Source organism: Ambystoma mexicanum, chromosome 2q (genome assembly GCF_040938575.1).
Source record: "Ambystoma mexicanum isolate Mex_15411 chromosome 2q, UKY_AmexF1_1, whole genome shotgun sequence".
In the NCBI taxonomy this organism is placed as follows: Eukaryota; Metazoa; Chordata; class Amphibia; order Caudata; family Ambystomatidae; genus Ambystoma; species Ambystoma mexicanum.
This window is the reverse complement of record NC_090924.1, coordinates 820,972,685-820,998,456: the sequence shown is the minus strand read 5'-3', so window position 1 is coordinate 820,998,456 and position 25,772 is coordinate 820,972,685.

Genomic DNA, 25,772 nt, shown 5'->3' with positions numbered 1-25,772 from the left:
CAAACATCAGTATCCACTTAGATCAAAAAGGAACAATTTCGATACAGGTCAATACTTTCTGGGGCGAGAAAGAAGGTTGACCACTGGCATCAGCAATATTTACGCTATTCCTCTCCGACATCGGAGAGGCTATAGATGGTGTTCATTCATTTCCACCTAAGATTAACAGGACGCATTTAAATTGGTTATTGTATGCCGACGTATTAATCCTGCTGGATGTCACGCCAATCGGCCTGCAAAGAAAACTAGATGCAGTTGAATTGTATGTTAAAAAAAACGGTCTACAACTAAACTAAAAAAAGTGTGAGATTATAATAATCCACAGCCTAACAACAGGGAACAAAGCAAATAGCAAAAAATCTGCATGGACATTCGGCCAAGAAACCCTGAGAGTAGTGCCTAGCTCCAGATACCTTTGTATGCAAATAAGCGCAAGCATCTATGATGGGCCCTGGGCTTTAATTGCTGAAAGTAAATGTAGACAACTTGCTTGTCAAGCTTATGTCCTAAACAAAAAATATGGAAAGTTCTCTTTAAGGGCAGTAATTAATCTTTTCCAACAAAAAGTGGTACCAGCCCTCATCTATGGAGCGGAAAACGCCTTTAGATGCTCACACAAGCTGTGGGCAACTTTTGAAAATATATTCTGGGTCAAAGTGCTACAACTGCCAAAAGGCACATGAACAGCTTGTATACGACACAAACTGTCATTCATCTTCATTCATGCAAGGATAAATTGGAACTCATTGTCACTCTTTCGAAAAACAAAAGTAAAAGAGAAAATTCCTCAATTTGAAATCTTGCATGATTTAGGTACTAACAGCATTATTGACTCCCTAACAAATTGCAGAGTGTACTGAAAAATTGTCCAGAGGTTGTTTATTTATTTTTAGAGGTATCAAAAATGTATTTATTGAGATACATTATTTTCCACAATGAATTAATCATTAATTAATACACACACATTAAATTACATTAACATTGCAGGAGAGCATAAGACACCAGATAATAAAAACCTAACACAACCATCATTCATCAACAATCAAACCATCCTTTGCAACTCAAACCAATCAACCTCATTCACTCACAGTAAAAAATGTGGACTAACATTTTTAGTACAATCCATATGTGGTGGCGTTTCATAAATTAGCCCCACATACTCTTAAATATTTCATTTCATCCACATAGAATGTGTATCGGCACAACAATTAACCAGAAATGTGCTCTATTCCACGGAGTGGGTACATTCAACAGAAAGTGGTAAATCCCATCCCCGGATGTTCTTCTCTACCGGGTTAGACATTTTTGAAAATAATTGAAATAACATCTTTGTCAGGAGAAACAATTGATACAATACTACCACTGACTCCCAATGTCATATGCTCTAAACAGTCAAACCCGTAAGTGTGACTCAGGGAATTTCAACAAGATTTCTAAATCTCAAGAAACAAGACTGGAATTATTCAGTGATCGAACAGCTGTTGGCGATATTGATGTTAACTCAGCACAGATGAATCAAAATTCAATTTTGTGACTGGAGCCTGCTGGAGGTAGCTGTACTGGCTGCCGAAGGCATATTCCGGTCAAAATCTCGGATGCGCGTTGTGTCAGCAGTCACCAGCGGGAATCAGAACCGAGGTCTCTCCAAGTTTTCCCTAACAAATTGCAACAAGTGCTGTGAAGGAATGCTTAAAGAATATGACATTGATATGGACACGCTGCACGGAAATCCTAATTTGGCAAAAAAAGAAATCTGGCAAACTGATTGGAGTCGAACTGGAGAGCAAAGAAGATGCTGCAGACTTATGAAAGGCATTCCTGGGGAGGCAAACGGCTTCAGAACACTACAAAGGGACGTGGAGTGCTTTCCTGACCAAATTCAAAGACGAACGTATATGCGTTTTCGTCTCAATGCATTTCAAACAAAAGAGAGACTTCGAGTCTGGGCCAAATACTCGAACTTCAAACCACTCTGCAGATTCTGCGACTTAGAAGATGAGACATTGAAACACCTTAATCTGTTTTGCCAAAATTCAGGGCCATTAAAAACTAGGCACCTGGGTCCCCAATTCTTAAAACAGTTGTCTCTAAGCGCAGAGGACTGGTGGCAAAAAATGTTTGGCAGTGTTGACTTGAAACTGATATTTGCTTTGACTCATTTTCTAAATTATATGGAAAAGTTATTGGTAGCAAAAAGTTGTGCTGTGATATGATGTCAAAAAACCAACAAAGGACATCTGGCTCTATTGGAACTTTGTGAAGAGTGTGGGATTGGTGACAAGTGTGTTTTTCCTGCCTTGTTTTTCTATTTTTAAAGGTTTTGTATAAACCAATAAAAAAAAAGAAAATAGAGGTTGTCTTGTGTTATTATATCTCATAGCATCTCATTAAGTGCTGCATTATTTCTTGGGTCTCTCAAAAAGGTGCGGACATCAATTTGTCTGAAATAAGATGCAGGCATTCCTGAATCAGGTAGTAGAACACCAAGCCTACCAGTCTATGTGCATTATCATTTGATAGGGGCATTTGTGTTTTCCCCACTGTACTCAGGAAGCTGAAGAACCTGCTCTATTATAGCTGCAAGCAATCTCCTCACAATTGGACCAGATTTAGCATCTTGCAGGAACAGATGAGCGCTAGTAGTTCTCCCCACATGTGCAGGGTATACGCGCAAAATGAACAGAAAAACTGAAAGAACGATCATGAAACGCTGTCATTCAGCACCACCATGGGCTCCTCCAAAAAGGAATTCAGTGAGAAAGGAATCGTGGAACTGCTCCCTTTTCCAGTCATTGAAAATGAACTCCAAATCTGGCATGCTTCTCGATCAAAAATTAAATATGTCTCAGTCCAATGTCAACCAACTCCTGTGGCTCAAGAACAAAGAGCTTCCCTTAACTCTTTTTTAGTAGCTGAAAAAAGTGTCCCGAAAATAAGCCACAGTCCAATATACTCTTTGTCTGTTTATACAACGGCTTCTGCGTCCTTCTTCCTCATCATGGATCTAGACTGCATGTGCTGAGGTTCTTCCTCGATGCTTGCTTCCGACTGGGGGTGGGTGTGAACAGGTTTCTCCAGCATAGATTTCCACATCTCAGAGAAATATCCAAGTGCGTCTGCCTTGCACTTTGACTGCAGGCAGCGTCACGTGTTCCACGATGAATGGGCCGTTAAAACGTGGTTCGTGCCATCTCCTCATGAATATTGTGGATCAAGATCGAATCACAGAGGAAAAGTTTGGGAAGAAGTAATTCTTCAACTCCGGTTGTTGTAGCATCTCCTGTGTTCTGTACCACACACCCCTTTCGCTTGAGCTGATCTGAAATTACAGAGATACTTGAAGTCATAAATGTTAAGTAATCACGTAACTCCTTTCCTAACAATTCTGCTGTCGTCTGGGCATCAATTCTAGTTCTAGAAGGAGGTGTGAGAGGTGTCCTCATTTGCCTCCATGTCACTATTTCATGGGGGGTAAGATGGTGGTCGGAACCTGGTTGATTTATCAATGCATACAATGCCAGTGGTAGGCAATGCAACCATCCTTTCTTCAAGGTAAGGTTCAATTTGGCTATTCCTTCTTTAAGCTGGCCGCTGAGTCTCTCACAGACTCCATTCGCTTGCAGGTGATAAGCTGATGAAAACCTGTGCTTATACTAAGCAACAAGCTTATTGGTTCAAAGACTTCATGAAAAAAATGAGGTCCATTATCTGATCTTAATACTTCACATATTCCCCATCTAGGAAACACTTCTCGTACTAACAGTTTTGCTGCACAGGTGGAATCTGGGTGTGTACATGGACCAGCCTCAATCCACCGTGAAAATGGACATACCACTACAATCATATATCTGTATCAATTGCATACTTGCAGCATGTCGGCATAGTCGATGTGCAAATGCTGAAAGGGACCATTAGGTCTCAGAATGACTCCTCTAACTGTGCGCAGTGTGTGCCCAGCGGTAAACATTTGACATACGATGCAGTTTACTACATAAAATGCAACATGTTCTACCAAATTTAGAACAAATGAATCCTCCGCAATAGTTGCAGCAAGGCTCTCTCTAGTGACATGCACAGGGTAGTGTAGCTATTCTAACGCCACCCTTACTAAGGCTGCAGGCATCACCAGTTTACCAGTGCTGTCTTGTCACCACAATGCGTCGGAAGGGTTCAAAAAACATCCCATCCGTGTCCACAGGTCTTTCCCATCCTGAGGCACTTCCCCTTGAATCTCTATTAATTGTGTCTTAAACAAATTACTATAACAGTCAGACACACTCATCATTACCACCATGGCTTCATTCACATCAGGTGTATCAAATGTCATAATGTTTTCCAAACATTCAACAAGTTTTGCTTCCTTGTTTTGCTTCCTCGTCTGCTGCTTGATTCCCACATGAGATAAAGTCTGCCCTTTTAGTGTGTGCTGCACACTTAACGACTGCGATGGCTACTGGGAGTTGTAGTGCTTTAATAATCATGTCTAATAAGGCTGCGTGTTGCACTGGAGTGCCGTCTGCTCGGAGTTAGCCCCTCCTTTTCCAATGTGCTAGCCCTACATGCACCGTTGATGTCACATAGGCGGAGTCAATGTACACTGTTACTTCCTGGTCTGCTGTTACTCACCACCCAGAGGATGAGTGTGAAGCAGGAGACCACATCTGTATTGCTTTGGGTTTGATTGAAGGAGCTTGGTTGGGGCCTCCAACTGAGCCTCGTCTCTGTGATGGTAAAGATCTTTTTAATGATATGACCCTCTACTGAGTATCACATTAAAAAAGAGTCTGATCACTCAAAAGAGCGGGGAAAATTCACCACCACGAACCCAGCTGAAAATAAAGAAGAAGTGATAAGTATGATGTGACCAAACATGCATAGAATGAAGTTCAAGACAATGTTGAATATACCTGGTTCTATCAGACTGGCTACTGGTGACACAGATTTTACTACCTATGAAACAAAGTATGAATATAAGAACTGCTTGGGCAAACCTACAGGTATTAGAGGAATTTAAGTTTTTCTTACCACTGGGTGTTTTAGGTTTTGTCCAAAGAAGACAACGACAGTGTAAAACAACAAACGGGTAGGTTAGTGAGGGTTCTATTCCCGAGCGGCACGAGGAGTGCACTAGGTACGGGTTGGTGCACACACTGCGCAGCGTCCACCTGTGCACTTTGAGGAATTCAGAGGAAAACAATTCCCAATGGTAGGTAGTTGGAAGTTCCCAGCTAGTAGGATAGGCAGGAGTGGTTAACAGTAAATGGAGTGGCCCCAGGTGAATCAATAGGCTAATTGTAGAACATTACAGATTAAGGTGGACACGTACACTCACCACGAGGGAACACTGTTCAGACGTGTCCTGTCTGAGGATGTGATGGAGGAGCCCCAGGAAGCGACAGGTACTGCACATTATGTCATAGAGGTGCAGCTAGACCGAGGTAAGGCAGTCAGAAACGTCAGGCTGAAGCAATCCAGTAAGCAGGTAAGAAGTCTTGGCAACGGGCTGGCAGGTACAGATCAAAACGTAAGGCAAGAGTAACCAGTGGGCAGGCTGAAGGGTCCTGGTACACAGAATACGTCAATGAATATGAGGGCGAAAGACAGAAGCAGGCCGTAATGCAGGCAGGAATCAGAAACCAAATAATCAAAATCCAAGAAAACGATGTAGGTAACAACTTTAAACAGAAGCAGCGAACCGAGCAGCAAGGCTTCATTTAAGTAAACGAAAGCGGAGACAGCCGCAGAGCGCATCAGCGTGACGTGAGATGATCAAGTCACGTGACCACGCAACCGAAGTGGCATGGGAATCGTAGTCCTCAAGTTCTCCGCTTCAGCTTCTATCGAGCAGTGAATGGAAAAACAAAGCGCCGCACACCGTGAGGTAGGCAAACTGTTCTGTGCGCATGTTTCTCCAAATGGAGTCTTCCTCCTGCAGCATGTGAACAGTGAAGCGTGACAGCATCCACCCCCAAAGACGGCGCCAACCCACTGAGGGCATGGAAACGGCACACAAGAGCGGCCGAATGAATGTTGCACAGAGGCTCCCAAGACCGGTCCTCCGGGCCATAACCCTTCCAGTCAACTAGGTAGAAGAGACGACCTCTGCGCTGACGATACCCCAAAATATCAGCCACCTCGTACTCCAGATCACCCTCTACGTGCACAGGAGGCGGGCGAGACGACAGCCTGGTTGAGGCAGAACAGGGTTTCAGGAGGCTGACATGGAATACAGGATGCACTTTCCATGAAGACGGCAAAGAAAGACGCACCGCTGCGGGGTTGATCATGGCCGCAATAGGATATGGACCGACATATCTCAGGAGGAGAATCCATTTACCAGGGATGTTCAAATGGCGCGTGGACAGCCATACCTTCATGCCCACCCTGTAGGCAGGAGCGGGAATCCGCTGCCGATCCGCACAAGTTTTTGCCTGCTTCTGGGCCCGTAACAAATGACTGCGAACTGATTGATGCACCGTCCGTATGTTCCGGACACAATCCCGGGCTGCCGGATTGTCGATCGGAAGAGCAGGATCAAGAGGTAAGGAGCAAGGATGCTAACCATACAGGGCAAAGAAAGGAGACACCCCAGATGATGAATGCACTGCATTGTTGTACGCAAACTCGGCAGGAGGTAGCATCACCAACCAGTTCGACTGGAATTGGAGACAAAGACATCGAAGGTACTGTTCCAAAGTGGCATTGACCCTCTCCATCTGCCCGTCCGTTTGCGGATGATAAGCCGAACTGAAATGGTCTTCAATGCAAAGGGACGTCGTCAGGGCTTTCCAGAAGCGTGATGTAAATTGTGATCCACGATCCGAAACGATTATTGAGGGAAGGCCAAAGAACCTGAAAACATTCTTGAGGAACAGGGCCGCCAAGACCGGGGCTGTAGGGAGACCAGTGCAGGGAACAAACAAAGCCAACTTAGTGAAGTAGTCAATGGCCACCCAGATGGTGTCAAACCCATCCACAGGAGGTAAGTCCACAACGAAGTCCATAGACACCATGTACCATGGTTTATGCGGTACCGGGAGAGGTCGTAAAAGACCCACGGGCTTAGAGCGAGAAGACTTGCATTGGGAGCAGACCGGACAGGAGGCAAGGTAATCAACGACATCCCGTGACATTGATGGCCACCAAACCCAATGGCGAATAGACTTAAGAGTCTTCAATTGACCCGGATGTGCTGCCAATAGTGAGTCGTGGGACCAAGCCAGAGCACGGTGACACGCCTCCCCCGGAGGCAGTACAGCCGACCCTGGATATACGGAAGTCCCTGCACAATGTCCAGATTAAGATTGAGACAGTCCTCTGCATGAGTAGCAACCCAATTAGCAATCAAGGAGCGTAAGGACGGATGTGGGATACACCCGCAGACAACCCGACAGGGCAAGACCTAAGGACGGTCAGGAGTGGCACTCCGAGGACCAATATGTAGAGGAGACAAGGTGTTAGCACATGTGTTGAAACGGGCAGGACGATAGGTGATGGTGAAGTTGAACTGCGAAAAGAAGAGATGCCACTGAGCCTGACGGGCAGTGAGGCACTTCATAGATTTGAAGGCCAGAACACTGCGATAATCCGAGAAGACCGTAACCGAATGCCGGGCGCCCAACAAGTGGTGTCTCCACTCGGAAAAGGCCTCTTTTATAGCCAACAACTCCCTTTCAGTGATGGGATAGTTCTTTTCGTACTGAGTAAGCTTCCTAGAGAAGAAGGCGATAGGGTGGACCTCCCCAGAATCTGGACAACGCTGGGACAGGATAGCTCCAACAGCGGATCCCAAAGCATCCGCTTCCACCATATAGTAGATAACTGTTTGACTCGAGCAAAGGGTATGCCCAGGCTGCCCCAGTTCCACCAAGTTTGGAAAGAACAAAAGCAGCTTTAGTGGTTGAGTTGGGGAAGGCCGTGGGACGACAAAGAAAGTGTAGCTTGCACTGATTAATGAAAGTCCTGTAGTTCTTAGGATCACTAAGAAATCTCTCGGGGGGGTCAACGGGAACTGAGAGGCCATCAGCACTGGGACCGCAGAAAACCCAGAGTCGGAGGGTACAGAAACCCCCGAAGCTGATGCAGAGTTAGCCGTGTCTATCCCCAAAGACTGTGGAGTCGGAAAGCTCTGTAGGGTATTAATCCTATGATGCAAGGCATCATGGGCTGCTGCCATGTCGTTCCAAAGTTCAGCTACCAAACGAACCATGGCGGCCAAGGGGTCCTCTCCTTCCATGGCTTCTGTTTCTGTTACTCACCACCCAGAGGATGAGTGTAAAGCAGGAGACCAGGTCTGTATTGCTCTGGGTTTGATTTAAGGAGCTTGGTTGGGGCCTCCAACCGAGCCTCCTCTCTGTGACGGTAAAGATCTTTTTAATGATATGACCCTCTACTGAGTATCACAGCAAAAAGAGCCTGATCACTCAAAAGAGCAGGGAGAACACACCGCCACAAACCCAGCTGAAAATAAAGAAGAAGTGATAAGTATAATGTGACCAAACATGCATAGAATGAAGTTCAAGACAATGTTGAATATACCTGGTTCTATCAGACTGGCTACTGATGACACGGATTTTACTACCGATGAAACAAAGTATGAATATAAGAACCGCTTGGGCAAACCTACAGGTATTAGAGGAATTTAAGTTTTTCTTACCACTGGGTGGGTGTTTTAGGCTTTGTCCAAAGAAGACAACAACAGTGTAAAACGACAAACAGGTAGGTTAGTGAGGGTTCTATTCCCGAGCGGCACGAGGAGTGCACTAGGTACGGGTTGGTGCACACCCTGCACAGCGTCCACCTGTGCACTTTGAGGAATTCAGAGGAAAACAAGTCTCAATGGTAGGTAGTTTGTGTAGGGTAGTATGGCACAGAGAAGTTCCCCGCTGGTAGGATAGGCAGGAGTGGTTAACAGTAAATGGAGTGGCCCCAGGTGAATCAATAGGCTAATTGTAGAACATTACAGATTAAGGTGGACACGTACACTGACCACGAGGGAACACTACTGTCTGAGGATGTGATGGAGGAGCCCCAGGAAGCGATAGGTACTGCACGTTATGTCAGAGAGGCTAGACCAAGGTAAGGCAGTCAGAAACATCAGGCAGAAGCAATACTGTAAGCAGGTAAGAAGTCTTGGCAACGGCCTGGCAGCTACGGATCAAAGCGTAAGGGAAGAGTAAACAGTGGGCAGCCTGAAGGGTCCTGGTACACAGAAGATGGCAATGAATATGACGGCAAAAGGCAGAAGCAGTCCGTAATGCAGGCAGGAATCAGAAACCAAATAATCAAAGTACAAGAAAACGATGCAGGTGACAACTTTAAACAGAAGCAGCAAACCGAGCAGCAAGGCTTCATTTAAGTAAACGAAAGCAGAGACAGCCGCAGAGTGCATCAGAGTGATGTGAGATGATCAAGTCACGTGACCATGCAACCAAAGCAGCATGGGAATCATAGTCCCAAAGTTCTCCGCTTCAGCTTCCATCGAGCAGTGAATGGAAAAACAAAGTGCCGCACACCGTGAGGTAGGCAAACTGTTCTGTGCGTGTATTTCTCCAAATGGAGTCTTTCTCCTGCAGCATGTGAATGGTGAAGCGGGACATCTGCATGATTCTCGAGCGCGACAATCAGCCCCACTAATTCTGCAGCCTGTGCCGAAAAGTGAGACGGTAGTCGTGCACTTATTAATACTTCAAACTCTCCATTGGCCACATGCTTCACCACAGCGGCATCTGCATATATTTGTCCATCATTTTGATCGATTCTAGAAGAACCGTCAATAAAGAGAATCTCTCCAGCTGTTCCGCTCACCTGGCTCCCACAGGGGCGTCGGTCGGACCCGGACAGCTGCGGTCTCCACCCACGTGATGCGTAGTGCAGCGATGACTGACTGGATCTGCCCTCCTAATCTTTTCTGCTTAACCCGTAGAAATATTCTCCTGCAAGTGGAGAGATGGATTTAGCCACTTGTGGATTCAAGTGATGGCACCCCCACAGTCCTCCCCAACTAATCACCTCCGAAATGCCCTCACAGCAATCTGACCGTATATTCTTGAAAGATGAGCTCTCCATCCTGCGTGGATTTGCAGGGGCGAATCGATTCCAGTTACTTCACTGGTTTGAAAGCTCGGGAGAGTTCCTGAGAGTATTGACTCTGAGGTTCCTGGTGAGGACCAGTAAGTATTAAGTTCATAGAGTTCAATATGTCCGATGTTCACTCTTGTTCCCCCCTTCCTTTCTTGTCTTGCAGCTGGCTTGTGAAAAGATGCTCTTGTGGCAGCTGGTGGCGCTCAGGCAAGAGTCTGTATTAGCCGGCGCTGTCCGGTAAATGTTGCATGTGGAAAACGTGTTGTTTTGTCTCTCTTTACAGATGCGGCATGTGAAAATATGGAAAGTCACAAAAGGATGCCTCTGGTGGTAAATCAGGTAAGCCTATGGTGGTAAGAATTATATTTGTTGGTTCACTCGGCTCACCTTGTGGTTTTCTTTTGTCTCCTAGGTGCCGAAGTTCGGCGAAGAAATGATGGAGGCAGCGCCGACCTGAAGGATGCTGTGAAGACTGGTGAGTATGGCACGGCGCTGCAGCTGGAGGTGCGGCGCGTGCAGAAATGATGTTCTTTACAGGTCCGGAGACGAGATGGATCCAGAATCAGGTGTGGAATAGAAATAAGTTTGTTTTCTAACCTTATCCTTTTCTTTCCTCTTTGTTTTAGGAGCTCCGGATTCGAGGCGGGCGTGGGAGAAGACTGGATGCAGGCTGCAGGCACGGTGAGCGTTATGCTGCTGGATGCAGAATAACGCGAAGCGTGTGTTGCTGGTCGGGCGTGGTTTAAATAGCCTCAAAAGTAGTCCCAGGTAAGAAGTCCCTAGAACCACACCCAAGTAAAAAATAGTCCCTGTAGAAAAATAGTCCCTTTCAGGCTTCATGTTGGATTGGAGTCATTTGCAGCATGGTCTGCCTGAGGTAAGTAATGACTATGAGCCTTGCGCCTAAGGTGCCAGGACTGAACCCAGATAGCCCCTAGCCGGGGCTGCTGAGGTTTTACTAAATGTCTAGATGCCTGCTCCCGGGGCTGATGGGCTTGGTCCGAATGCCCGGGGGTAGGCATCATGACACCAGCTGTCAACGCATTTTCCTTCACCCTCGGGAGTTCATCATAGAATTCTTCATAGTTCGAGCAATCATGTGCATGCTCGTCCTCTGCCAGTGGCTCTGCTACAAACATGGCAGGAATCACTATTCTGCATCAAACTATGTTAATAGCTGGATTTGATATGACCCCCTCATAGGCAGAAGCCCTTTGAGATGTCAGCATGCCTTTAAGTTTTTCCAAAACGTCAAACAATGCGTGTTCAACAAATAACATCATGGAACACCCCATCACTATGCTGGCAGCCTTCTCAATGGCGAACGCGGCCACTGCCAAAGATTGTTCACAAGGAAAATGACCATACTGGGTCTAGAATCCCACTGTAATATGCAAGGGGTTTGTACCCCGTGGTTCTCTGTGTAAGTACAGCTGTCATAACAGTGCCATTTGTGTGCGAAAACAAAAATAATTCCTCAGCATAATTGGGAATCCCTAAAACTGGAGCTGTGCAAATTTCCTTTTTCAACTCATCAAACCCTTCTTCCATTTCTTCAGTCCAGACAATATTTTCATGAGATGCTTTTTTCAGAGCTTGCAACAAGAGCCTTATGTATGAACTGTAATCAAAGATGCATGACCTCACATAATTACATAGTCCCAGAAATCTCTGCATTTGCTTTATCGTGTGTGGCTTTGCTGTTTTTAAAATAGCCTCAGCCCTCTCAGGAGTAGCCTTTTTTCCCTCATGCAAAATTAGCTGGCCTATATACAGTACTTCTTCTTGACAATACGGCAACCTCTCCTTCTCTACTATATATCCTTTTTCTGCAAGAATAATCATTAGCTGAATTGAATCACATCTGCACTCTTCCTCTGAGGTGCTACAGACCAATATGTCATCCACGTATTGCAAAACAACACTTTTCAAATCAATATTACTTAAGTCCATCTGCAGGACTCTATTGAAAATCGACAGAGACTCACAGTACCCCTGGGACAGGCGAGTACTTTTCAGATGAGTTTGTGTGAACGTAAATGACGTATGAGTGTTTTTGCAGTGGGATTGAGAAAAATCTGACCACCCATCCATTCGTTCTGTAGAAGTGCAAACTCAATAGCCTTATCCCTTTCTCCTTTCCATCTCTTTATTTCTCATCCTATATCGAAGGATGTACTTGGTTGATCACTTCTCTCCTTATCTTGTCTCTCCTTGTCCCTCGGGACCTTAGAGAGAACATCTCTCTCGAGTATTTTCTCTGCACCCTCATCGCTGCTCTGCGCAGGTGACTCATATGCTGGATTGCTTTACCCTGTCGCTGCCTTAAGCTCTCTTAATGGGTATAACCCCTCATCTTGCTTACTATCGCCGTTTGCTTCAGGTGCGGCGGGGGAGCAGAAGGCTCCTCACCCACCTCTTTGCATATATACAATAGCCAATCTTCAGGAGGCAGCTCTTCTCTTTCCTCCTGGTATATTTTCCAGAGCCCTAAACTCGCTAATCGTTTATGTAACTTTTTGCCCGTGTATGCTGCATGCAAATATGATGTCATATGTTGCAAAACTGCCTTCGATAGTGATCCCCTTGTGGCCATGGCATGAACATCTTATCTGCCGTGCCCTTAACCCATTCTGCACAGTACTGCTTAAGTTTGGGTGCATGTTTGGGTAGCTGTTTACAGAGGTGAGTAAGTGGATTAATATCCTCCATTTTCACTCATCATACTAGACTGTCAATACTCACCTTTACACATTGCAATCAAAAAATATTTTTCAGAAAAATAAAACAATATGAGCGTGCACCAATCGTCGCAGGCTCCAAACCCTATATATCACGTTTTTTGTACTTCAATCTATTTTTTCACTAAACACCATTAATTCAATTTCCAACAAATAAATAATTAACCTTTGAATCTCGTGTTTTCTCTTTCACGTTTCTCAATTTCTCTATTGTTTCTTCCCCATATATAATCACATAAAAAAAACAAACAGACAAACCACAACTAGACAAACCAACATACTCGACCGGACACATATATCTCAGTCTTATCCTCAAGTCTGACCTTTTCCTGCACCTAAAAATACCCCGATTGGGATGTGAACGTTCTCTTTGGATTGTCTTTAAATAAATCTGTAGTCTACGTCACCCGTAAATAGGTCTCTAGATACGGTTCCTTCTGTTACATCTTTATCGTGGCTGCTTTCCTCACGATTTTCTCTCAAGTCAATTACTTAATATTCAACACTCATCATCTCAAGTTGCTTTACCCCAACCTCCCTCCGTTACTCGTTTTTCCCTTTATCTCTTTCTCCACTCACTACCCATTCACAATTTTGCCACCTCACTCAGTTTTTACTCACTATTCGCTTTTTCGACTTCCGACTCTCAGGAACAACGCCTCTTTATCAGCCGCTTCAACCTTCTGTTTGTTCAGCTTCCTGTAGACGCCGGGAGGGGATTTCGTGGAAACCGGGGGACCTTTCTCACACTTTCTTTCAAGTCTAATGTTAACAAACTGGTACCCTTAGCTACAGGTAGCTTCACGTCTTTTCAGCCAAATGGCAGAGGCCGTTCGATATTTCCAGCATCCCAAAGCTTACTATCTCGATGGATTTTTAACCATCCTCTCTGCTACCACGTGAACTGGTGGTTTCCCAGCCCTTTAAGACGAGGTAGTAATACCCTGGAGATGAATGGGGATGCAGAAGTTACTCAAACATCAAGAATCGAAATGACTCAGGTAGTTGGCAATAAAGTATCTAAAACAGGGAGTAGAACAGACATCAACAAATGTCGCTGCGCATGGTTTCTCAATTTGTTTCTGAAAAAATAATGTACTTATAATAAAAACTTGTCATTCATGACGTCAACCTACGTATCTACTAACGTCATCCTACCTGGCAAACTACAAAAACCTAGTGGCAATTATGATTGGGTCTTAAGAAACATCTAAGTATATGTTCCATACTAGTCTAAGAGAGTAATAGGCTTCTTAACATCAGGCGGGGCAACCAAGCCCTCCCCAAAAACAGGTCACTGCAAACGTCACTAAATACACGACGTCCCATTGGTTACACAAACTATAGGACCCTTAATCACTCAGCCCCCTACAATTGGTTGGCACTCTTACATCCGTCAGTACCTTTTCACCTATGCTAGCAGAACACATGCTGGGCTTCCAGGTGCTGGTGAGCTGGTCAGAACCATAGCTTCCCACCAATTAGCATATAATCTATAATCACCTCAGTGGTCTGCTGTCAATTAAGGCTTTGAACTTGTCCTTGGAAATGTTCTTTGCTCTGGACAATTCAGGGGAGTGAAGGCACGTTCTGCCCTCATGCATAGGTGTGGTCGTCATGTTTGTCCAACTTCATCCTTCCACGTGACTGAAGACCACCAAATTGAGCTTCTGGTGCATTTAAAGTACTATTTTCTAATAGAACTCTGATGTTTTCCTTGTTTTTGTCCATACCTTCTGAACAGAAGTTTCATTCTTTCACACGATTTGTATCCAACGTCTGTTCATCTCAGTCTGATACGACTTTGGCTTCTTGGGGCTGATCCAGCGTCGCCTTTCTGAGTTTCACTCTTGTTAATCCAATTTCTTTTACAACTGCGACACACTGGAAAGGCCTTCCTTTCTTGTCCAGGACTGCTATAATACGTAGTGGAAATATCCATTCTTTACTCATTCCTATATAGGTATACATTGGTGCATGCCGCAATCTATTCACTGTAAAGCTAGCCTCAAGAATACTTTGTCTGCGTGTGTTCCTTTGCACATGTACACATGTAAAATGACTTAATATCTTCATTGTTTCTGTAGCATAAGTTTCTTCATCTTGAGCCCAAGATGTCACTTATCTTTGATATTGTCTTGATGCCTTATAGAATATCTGCATTCTCTTGTCTCTGCATCTCTTCTATGTTCGTCATCCTTGCTTCGTGTGTGACGTCACCATTCTGCTCGTTCATTCATTGTTCCTGCTTCTTCTGGGATTTCATTCAAATGGCCATTATGCTGTCGTGTATGCAGGTATGGCTTCCTTAATGGGAACCTTGCTTCCAGAATTCTCCTTGGTATCTGTAGTTTCAATGGTACTGCACGTGTCTCACATTCTGGTTCCCAACATATAGGCAATATGGGCGGAGTGGTTGAGGTGGGGGGACTTGGTTCGTTCTCTACAGTGTCACAAGTGAGGGGGGCTGAGGGGTGGTGTCCAGTCTGGAGGAGGCTGCTGTGGGGGCGTCCCGCCTGGAGGGGGCTGCCTGTGGGTGATGTCACAGATACGGGCGGTTGGAGGGTGGTGTCCAATCTGGAGGGGGCTGCCTGTGGGGGTTATCAAGTCTGGAGGGGGCTGTCTGTGGGGGGTGTCCCTTTTGGAGGGGGCTGGCTCTGGGTGGTGTTACAGGTGAGGGGCGTGGTGCTGTCTGTGGAGTACATTGATACATGTGCAATAGGGGGGTATGTGGACAGGATGGGTGCCATGGGTCTAGAGGGGACTCATGTTTTTGTAAGGGGTGTAGCCTACACTTACGAGCATGGGCACCTTATCACTGGGGTGCAGCCTGGGCTTGCGAGGGAGGGCATACATTTTCTCTGGGATGGGGCCTGAGATTGTCAGTTGAGGCGTGAGATTTCGCTCGGGTACGGGCTGGGCTTGCGATGGACGGCACGTATTTTTTCTGGGGTGCGGCCTGGGATTGTGAGATGAGGCGCGCAACTTCGCTGTGGCGCGGCCTGGGCTTGCGAGGGAGTGCACACATTTTCTCTGCATTGTGGCCTGGGATTGCAAGGTGAGGCGTGCAGCTTCACGGGGGTACTGGATGCTGAGAAAGGGTCGGCGCAGAGGCTGGCACCGTGTTAGTCCTTTGGCTTGCTTTTTGGTGAGCGTCAAGGCGTGTTGTGGGCGTTCCTTGGGCCACTGGTTGCGACTTGCGGACGGCTAGTAATGCTTCTTGGAATCCATGAATACGCATGGTGTGCAATATTTATTCCGCACCACAGCTCGCGCAGGGTCCTTCTCGCCGCATGCCCCTTGCACCATTTCTTATGCCAGGTTCCATGAATCAGGCCCCAAGTGTCTTTCTCTGGTATGCTCTCGTTCTGAGCCTCCCAATATAGGTTGATGTTTTTGACTCCACAGGTCGGTATTCCCCAAGTGTCTCTCTTCATTTTATTCTCGTTCTTATCCTTGGATATGGTTTACCTTTCCCCTTTCCCAAGGTATCAAGCTTTCAATTTTATCTCTCTTGCTCTCAGTGGTTTTTGGGTTGCTCCTGATCTTATTAAAGCAGTTATGTTGTTATAAGATTCGATTTCTGTTGCTGTTCCACTCTATGGTTTTCGTTCCTCTCTTTACCTCATTAGTACAGTTCTGAGCAAACAAGATTTTGGTTCTATGTCTCCCACTCTATGGTTCCCATCGTTCTCTTTATCTCATTAAAAACGTTCTGGTTTATCAGATTATTTATACTTCCTTTCACATTAGCACTGGGATGAGTTTTGTTCAACTTGTAATGAGTCCCTCTTCACCTTCTGGTATTCCCGTTCCCTGTATTACATTCTCTTTTAAGGGGTAACAGCGCTGGTACCTGTAGGACGTTGGACTCTCTTGCTTTCTTCATAGCTCTGCTGCTTATTTTCTGCAACGTCTCTCTCCTCGCCGTCCCACTCTTGTCTTCTGGATAGCACTGTGGCCGGGACTCGGACCAAAGGTTTCTTCCTCCCGGTGGTTGTGTCGGCATCGTTGTACGGGTGGGCTGTCCACCACAATTGCCTTGTGGTTTCGCCCCCACTAAACTCTCTGTTGCATCCTATTTTAATTTCCTCTGCTTTCACATGCTGGTTCTTCAGCATTTCTCGCTCCATGTCAGAGCTGATTTGGTTTACACTGGCTCTGCGTTCTGCGACAGCCCTGCCTCCTTCCATTCTGCTACATACAGGGGACTTCCCCTGGTTCTCTCAGCCTCTGACTCTCTCTCGGCTCTCCCTTTCTTGGCTTTCTGCTTTCTCTTGCTGGTTTGTCATCCCTTTTCAGTCTCTTCAACACAGTCCATTGGAGACTCTGATTTTATTTATTTATTTATTTTATTTATTGATAGCGCCCAAACCCGGGATATCCTCCTTTTCTTGTTATTCATAACATTGGTTCGCTTTATCTTCATGAAACTGATAATGTTCGGGTCTATTAGATAAGTCCATATAAGCCATCATTTGGAGAGCATCAGGGACTTCCTCACAGGAACAGGATCCCTTGTCCTCAAAAGGGGAGTCTCTCCCTGTGAGGTCCCAGTTGGCTAGACCCCTAGCGAGGGTGTTGTGAATCGGGCTCCCCTACCTAGCCTCACAGGGGGAGGGTGATCCCCCTAGGGGTGAAGGGACAAATTCCCTCAATTTGTCACAACAGGGAGATAAAGGATGTCTGAAGACTTTTCAGTGGCATGTTAGAGCTACACTTACGGTTTCTCCTGGTTGGGTGGAGAATGTAACAAGGTGTTAAAAAGTGATGCAAACAACAAGCTCAAGTTTCAATGGTTTATCTGTTTTATTAGAATTAATTTTAAAGTTTTGGTCTCTACAGATGTTTGTGTTCTCCCTGGGGTAGTCCCATGGCACTCTTCTGGCTTGCCTTCTCCTTGGGATAGTGCCCGGGCCATTCTTCTGTCTTATCTTCTGTTTTTTCTGTTTAGGGCCTCAGTCTTTCCATCCTCAGCCTATTCCTTGCCAAGCCGTTTGGCTTTTCTTTTCAAAGTCCTTTCCTTGGCCGGAGGTTCAGCCTTTTCTTTCTTCGCTTCTTTGGGTAAACTCAGTGACTAATTTATGTTAAAAAAAAGTACTGGAGCTCAATTCTATTATTTTCAAGCGAGGCTTCCGGTGGTACCACCCACTGCACATGCTGCTGATGGGCACCCCTGTTGTAAAGTTGGACTTGGGCGGGCAAGATGGAGGAATTGGGATTTAATGTTTAGCCCAGAGACTTGTACCTAGCTAACAACATATTAAACGTGTACATCGTATATGAAATCAAACACCGCTAAAACAGCATTAGGCATTCAAAATATATTCTGGATCTGTATTTTTAGCATAACCATTTGTTCTTGAAGGAAAATGGTAAATTCAAAAACAGAAATGGGATTAGTTCAGTCCATGAGAACAATTTCCTGGAAAAAGCACATAAATATATTTTTAGCGAACGTTGAGCCCAGTTTTTCCTGAAAGGAATATATTTTAGAGAAACAATTATAACAGAGTATAGGTTATGAAGAAAGCATTACCACAGGTTTGAATAAGGCATAGTGCCTGGATAAAGAAATTGCATCACATAATAATCAAACCACATGACATTACCTATTTTGTGACTCTAATGTGGAGTGTCTAACTCATTTTACCCACCTTTACCTTTTTTTGTCAAAAACATGTTTCAAAATAGTTTGTTCAATGCTATTCAATGGTAAGCAGAAGTCAGGCTCAGATTCCAATATCTTAGGACCGTTCAGAGCAGCAGATAAGAGTCAGAGTTAGTTCAAAATACAACAATCCAATGTTATGCTTGGGGTTTTGTGGTGTGCGACCATCCCAAAGTTCTTACCACTATTGACTCCAGTGGTACTTCATGAATCTACCTTGGAAGAACAAAAGATAGGGGCCTGGATTCAAACATGCCACCTTCGGAATGTACAGGATATCGGCAGAAGATGAAGTCCTGTCACCTATCAGGCATTTAAATCTGTGTTTTACTTGGCAACAAATATTTAAATGTGCAGTTTATGCACACAACAAACAGGCAAATGACATCTAGGCTACAAATGCTATCTTCATATTGGATTAATCAGTTTAGTTCATTAGGGGTCTGCAACCTGATCCTTCAACATTGACTATGTGGCCTAGAACAGGAGGTAGTTGTAGGCTACAACATTTGGAGCGACAAAGGTTTCCGACCCCTGCCAGAGTGTTGCATTGCATGGGCACGTCAATTTTAGCATTAAAATAAATCTGACATGGTTTGCAATACTTTTACACATACCTACGGTTGTCTCCTGGCCACTTGAACAGGCCATTTAAACAGGTGATGTGAAATAATTATTTTCACTATGTATCTTTAATTGCTTTAATTTTAAAGGTATATTAATAAGGATTCAAACATCTCCCTTTCTGTGTGGACTGGAGGCCCAATATATTTGTGCAATTTGGCTTCTGAATACCCTGCGCTCCTCTCCCTCTTTACCAAACAGAGAATCAATCAGTCTTGTTGTCTAAATTCCCTGGAGAGCAATGGTCTCTTGGAGGGGGAATTAAACCCCTTCACAAACGGAAAACCTATTTTTACATCACCTTGATCTTCATCCATAATCAAAGTTGGGTCATTTGTCTACTCTCTCCCTAACCTCAATCTCCCTTCACAAAAATTAATGTTCGTCAGGACTCCCTTGGCTTCAATTCCCACAGTTCTTACCACTATTGACTTCCCAGAAAATTAAAGGAAAACCGTGTTGCACAGCCAAGTGTTCCAACTGCACTTCTGTTAAGAGACACCCACTCTGACATGGCCACTAGGAGGGCCTGGCGTGTCCCCACTGCCTGATTTCAGTTGAATGGGATTCTTCTCTTCATTGTATAACTTATTTTGAGATTCCCCTGTTACAGAATTGATCTGAAAAGCATCTTTTTAGCTCAAACTTTCTTTGGCAAACTCCTATTATAGTACAAACTTCAAATGGACCCTTCAACAAAGGTCCATTCATTCTGTTTAATAAACAAATTTGAATAATGCCCCCGATCTTTGTCCAACTAACAAAAGAAAAGGGCAGCCCTTCCCAGAATTACATTATTCCTTGAGAAGGAATGTTTCATTTTCTTAATTGCCCCACTCTATTACACCTCATCAGCCACAGTTCACCTCCTTGCATGGTACAGAAGGTGGGATCCTTCCTGGTACACCAGATGCCACAGGGTAGTTCAAATTCCTCCAGGTTTGGAATGCTGTAGTCCTCACCTCTATGCTGCAACACCAGGGAGAAGGATAGCCTTCTGTGACCAGACAACCAGGAGGTTAGGGGCTTGCATTCCTTTATTTTTTTGTATTTCAACTGTATTTCAATTGTGAAAGGTCTTGAAAGATTTGGATGTTTGCCCCTTCAAATTCCAACAGATCCTTCTTTCATGCCTTTGTTGAGAACTACATCTTTTCGTGATGGAAATGACACTTTGCGATGATATACCTGGGCTCCCTTGCCGAGCCTCCTCCTCTGTGCTTTCTATCCAGCACCACCTACTTTCCTCCAGCTTCTTTAAAGGTGACCTTAATTAGTTAATTGACCTTCACCCTACATTCTTGGGGGATTCACTATCTTTCTCTGTGTCATGCCGCGCGGCACTTGGCACCTGTGGAACCGCTGGCGGCGCGGACCTTATTCTGCCGTGCACGCTGGTAGCCTGTCACGCCCACCTGCAGCTCCGCCCGTGCATATGCGTGCTTACGCGGCACGGAGTATAAATACAGCTCCTTCCGGGTTGTGTACGCGTTGCAACGCTTCCGGTTTCCTCCGTTAGTGCTGTCTGCCTTTTCGCCTGCTCTTCCCTCGCTCTCACTCGCTGCTGTAGTACCCGATATCTATCGGGTCCTTGTCCTCTTCCCCTTGTCTTGCCTGCTGCCCCTTTTTTCCTTCTACTATTTTCCCTTCCTCTCTCCTCGCCACCCTCCTTCTCCCGTCCCTTCTCTGCTTCCGTCCTTCCTCCTTATTTTTCCCCTTCCTGTTTCTCTTCCTCCTGCCTGCCTCCTTGTGTACCAGACCTAGGCCTGTTTTCTTGGATTGCTGATTCTTCTGATTCGGATACCTTCCTCTGTGATCTCCCATGTACCAGATCCCGGCCTGTTTAAGGACTGCCTATTCATTTGTGCTTCACCTATGGACTTGGTTCTCCTTGTGAGATTCCGTACTACTTACTGTCTACCTTCCTCCGGAGCCTCATCCTTTCTACCACGGAGTTTCTGCTTCAGCCGACTGCATTCTCCCAGCACATTCCAGCTCATTCCGTAGGAGAGTCACGCAGGTCGCTTAGGGGTTTTTTGTGCCTTTTGGCTTTTTCCCCTTCCCGGCGTTCCCGGGAGGAGGCACCGGAAACCCTTTTTGGGTGACACGGTGGCTTCCTTCCGTGGGCGCCCCTACCTACATAAAAAAAAGGAGCGACCAAGAAGTAAAGGAAAGAAGGGTACAGGAAGAAGAGACGAAGGTGAGGAGTTAGGGGAGGGTGGTGAATCGGATTCTACGTTCTCTGGCGAGGGTATCACCGATCCTGGTGACAGTTTGCAACGCCAAATTGAAGTTGAAATGGCTATGCCAAAGCAAGTACAGGAACTTGTAGCAGCAGTCCAGAGCTTAAATGTGGAAATGCAGAATCTCAAGGCTGCCAATGCCACCCTACAGCAACGGATAACGGAGAGAGAACGACCTTCCACCGATCTTCCACCCCTCCCGCTTGTGTCGGGCAAGTTTGATGGCACTCCAAAAAAGGTAAAAGAGTTTTTGGATGCATGCCATTTACACTTCTCATTCCGCCCTCAGACCTTTTCCTCGGACCATGCCAAGGTGGGGTTTATGATAACACACATTTCAGGTAATGCCCTGGCATGGGCCACTCCGTTGGTGAACCTGCCGGATCCAGTCTTACAGGATTATGATGCTTTCAAGGGTTTGATGCAACAAACGTTTCTACGTACCGAAAGCACCTACCTGGCTTCAGAAGATCTGCTGGGCATCCGTCAAGGGAATTCGGATCTGCTAACCTACATTACAACATTCAAACAGGTGGCAGCTGAAGCTGGGTGGCAGGAGCAGGCTCAATATGCAATCTTTCGGCGGGGTCTGAGAGAAGACAAAGGATGAGCTAGCCAGGATAGAAAGACCTGTATCCTTTGCGGAACTCCTTACGGCAACCCTCAGGATAGATTTCCGCCTGACCGAACGACGGATGGAAAGAAGAAAGACCAAGACAAATGCTCCCCCTCTCCTGGAAACACACCCGTCTCCTTCTGTACCCTTCTCACGCTCCTCCAAAGAGGAGCCCATGCAAATTGGGACAGCGCGTGCTCCGCTCACCCCTGAGGAACGCAAACGGCGCAGGGACGGCTGCCTGTGCATGTATTGCGGAGCTTCTACTCATATGTTACGAGACTGTCCAGAGGTTCCACCCAGAAGGTCGGGAAACGCTCGCCCTCGGTAAGTGTTGGGACTCACTACCGAGAGGCTGGTCCAAGTCCTTACGCTTCTCTATCTGTGTCATCTCCCGAAATCCCTGAAGACTCTCATCTTATGGTGCTCACTGTTACCCTCAAACTAGAATCTACAGAAGTGACCACATTAGCTCTACTGGATTGTGGTGCTGCCGGCAACTTCATTGACATTCACTGGGCCAAACAAAAAGGTCTTAAAAGAATTGCCAAACAGGAAGACTAGAAGGTTGAAGGAGTGGATGGTGAGCCCTTGAGCTCAGGCATGATCACACCACCGAGGAACTCACCTTGTCGATACAACAGCGCACAGAAAGAATTATATTCGACATCATCAGAGCCGCGCACTTCCCCATCATTCTGGGAATCTGCTGGCTACGCAAGCACAAACCCAGCATTGACTGGTCTAAAAATCTATTGAATTTTCAATCTTCATTCTGTAGAGCTGAGTGTTTACCCGAGCCAAGATTCGAAACTGTCAAGACATCTAATAGTTGTGAGACCGTGTCTGTCCATTGCTTGCCCCATTACCTAAGGGAGTTCACAGAGGTGGTGACAGAAAAGATACCTATTGTACTACCTCCACACCGGCCTGAGGACTGTTGCATCGAACTAACTCCGGGAGCTTTAGTACCATTCGGCAGGATGTTTCCTCTGTCACTGGAGGAAAAGCAATTTCTCAGAGGTTATCTGGACGGTAACATGGCTAATGGACTGATCCGACCTTCAAAGTCTCCTGCTGGAGCTTCCTTGTTTTTCGTTTCCAAAAAAAGTTCGAAGGACCTAAGACCTTGCATTGATTATCGAGGCTTAAATAAAGTCACTGTTAAGGACCGTTATCCGATGCCTTTGATAACTGAGATCTTACGAACCGTCCACGGTGCAACAACGTTTACTAAGCTTGATTTAAGGAACGCCTACCACCTTCTCCGAGTACAGAAAGGAGATGAATGGAAGACTGCCTTCCGGACTCCGTTCGGGCTCTTTGAGTACCAGGTCATGCCATTTGGGTTGGTTAATGCCCCTTCTATTTTTCAACGGTTTATGGACAGACTGTTCTCCGATTTGTTGTGCCAAACAACTCTAGTGTATCTTGACGATATTCTAGTATTTTCCAACAATGCCAAAGAACACGAGGAACATGTCAAGGAAGTTTTCCGTAGGCTTAAGAACAATCACTTATCAGTCAAACTTGCTAAATGTGTGTTCTCCGCTTCATCCATACCTTATCTGGGTTATATCTTGTCCAGTCAGGGTATCTCAATGGACCCCCACAAGGTGTCATCCATCCTAGAATGGCCTTCACCCTCTTCAGTGAAAGAAATTCAAAGATTCCTGGGTCTGGCGAACTTCTATCGTAAGTTAATTCCCAATTTCTCCCAGAAGATCCTGCCCATCACTACTCTCCTCAAGAAATCTTCTGAGCCGTTTAGATGGTCGGCTGAGGCCGAGGATAGCTTTGGGGATCTTAAGAACGCCTTTTGTGCTGCACCCATACTTCTACAGCCTGACCAGGAGCTGCCCTTCATCCTGGAGACCGACGCCTCTGCTGCTGCCATAGGAGCTGTCCTTCTCCAAGAGGTTCGGGGAGTAGAGCATCCTGTCGCCTACTTCTTGAAGACACTTAACGCCAGTCAAAGAAACTACTCGGTCATTGAACGAGAATTACTAGCAATGAAATCGGCTTGTGTGGAATGGCGGCATCTCCTTCAGGGAGGCAGGTATCCATTTACAATCCGGACTGATCACAAGAACCTGCAAATCCTGAGGCAATTCGAGTGCTACAACACCCGACAGGCCCGATGGGCTCATTTCTTCACCCAATTCGATTTTCACATCACTTATATCCCAGGAAAGATGAATGTGTTGGCTGACTCCCTTTCACCGCGTTGTGATTACCTACCCGATTCCGAGTCTCCTCGTGAACACATGTTTCCCCGACCCAGAAGTATCAGAATGGTTTCGACGTTCCTCAGTCAGGTAAAAGATGAATCGGGAGGGCGCTTTGAAGTAGAGAGACATCCCAAAGGCTTGGCGTACGAAATTAGAGATGGTCTTTATCTGGTCAAGGGTAGACTCTACCTACCCACGCCTGCCTTTCGCAAGATGGCCTTGAACTGGTGTCACAACACAAAACTTGCTGGTCATCGGGGCGGTACAGGCACCCTGGAATTCCTTCGTCGTCACTTCTACTGGCCTAGAATGAGGGAGGACGTGGATCGTTATGTTCAATTATATGTATCATCTGCCCCCGAAGTAAATCCCCTCGTCAACGACCTATTGGATTACTCGAACCATGTGCTGTGCCTGACGGCCCCTGGACCTCAATCTCTACTGATTTCATTGTGGATCTCCCCATCTCACAGGGGTGCACATGTATAATGGTGGTGGTTGATTCATTTACTAAAATGGCTCACTTTACCCCTTTGCCCGGAGTTCCCACTGCAGCCAACATGGCCGAAGTATTTCTCCAAGACATCTTTAGACTGCACGGTATGCCCTCTAAGATCATCTCTGACAGGGGAAGTCAGTACACCTCTCATTTTTGGAAGGCTCTCTGTAAGCGGCTGGGGATTGAAAGAGCTCTCACGTTGGGGTTTCACCCCCAGTCTAATGGACAAACTGAACGACTAAATGGAACTCTAGAACAATACTTAAGGTGTTTTACAAATTCCCAACAAGACAACTGGCACTCGTTATTGGCTCTGGCCGAATTCTCCTACAACAATTCCGTACACTCAGCTCTAGGGGTTAGTCCATTTTTCTGTAATTATGGCTACCATCCCCGGTCTATTCTTCCTGTCTCCTGTCTTTCTACTAATATACCATGTGTAGATTCCTCACTCACCCGCCTTAGAGAGATACACAAGAAGGCTAGGGAAAGCCTTCAGGCAGCGCAGGAACTCTATAGGTCCCAAGCCAACAGACATCGTCAACCCGTGCCAGGTTGGGAGGTTGGTTCCAGAGTAATGCTTTCTACAAGATACTTACCTCGTTGGGCCCATCCATCCAAACTATCCCCAAAGTTTTTAGGGCCTTATAAGATTGTACAAAGGATCAACCCTGTGGCTTTCCATCTTAAACTCCCTGCCAGCCTGAACAGAGTTAATCCTGTCTTCCATGCGTCTCAGCTTTAGCCCTTTCATGTTGATACCTGGAGGCGTCAAGCTGAAAGAGTTACTGTTCCTCAGGATTCCACTCTGGAAGAATACGAGGTACCTCAAATATGCGACTCCAGGTATCGTAGAGGCAAACTAGAATACCTTGTACGATGGAAGGGCTTCCCCTCCTCTGAGAATTCCTGGGAACCCTTCTCCCATATTTCTGCCCCTACACTGTTGCGCAAGTTCCACTTTTACCATCCAGGCAAACCAGGGGGAGGGTCCCTTGGGAGGGGGCATACTGTCATGCCGCGCGGCACTTGGCGCCTGTGGAACCGCTGGCAGCGCGGACATT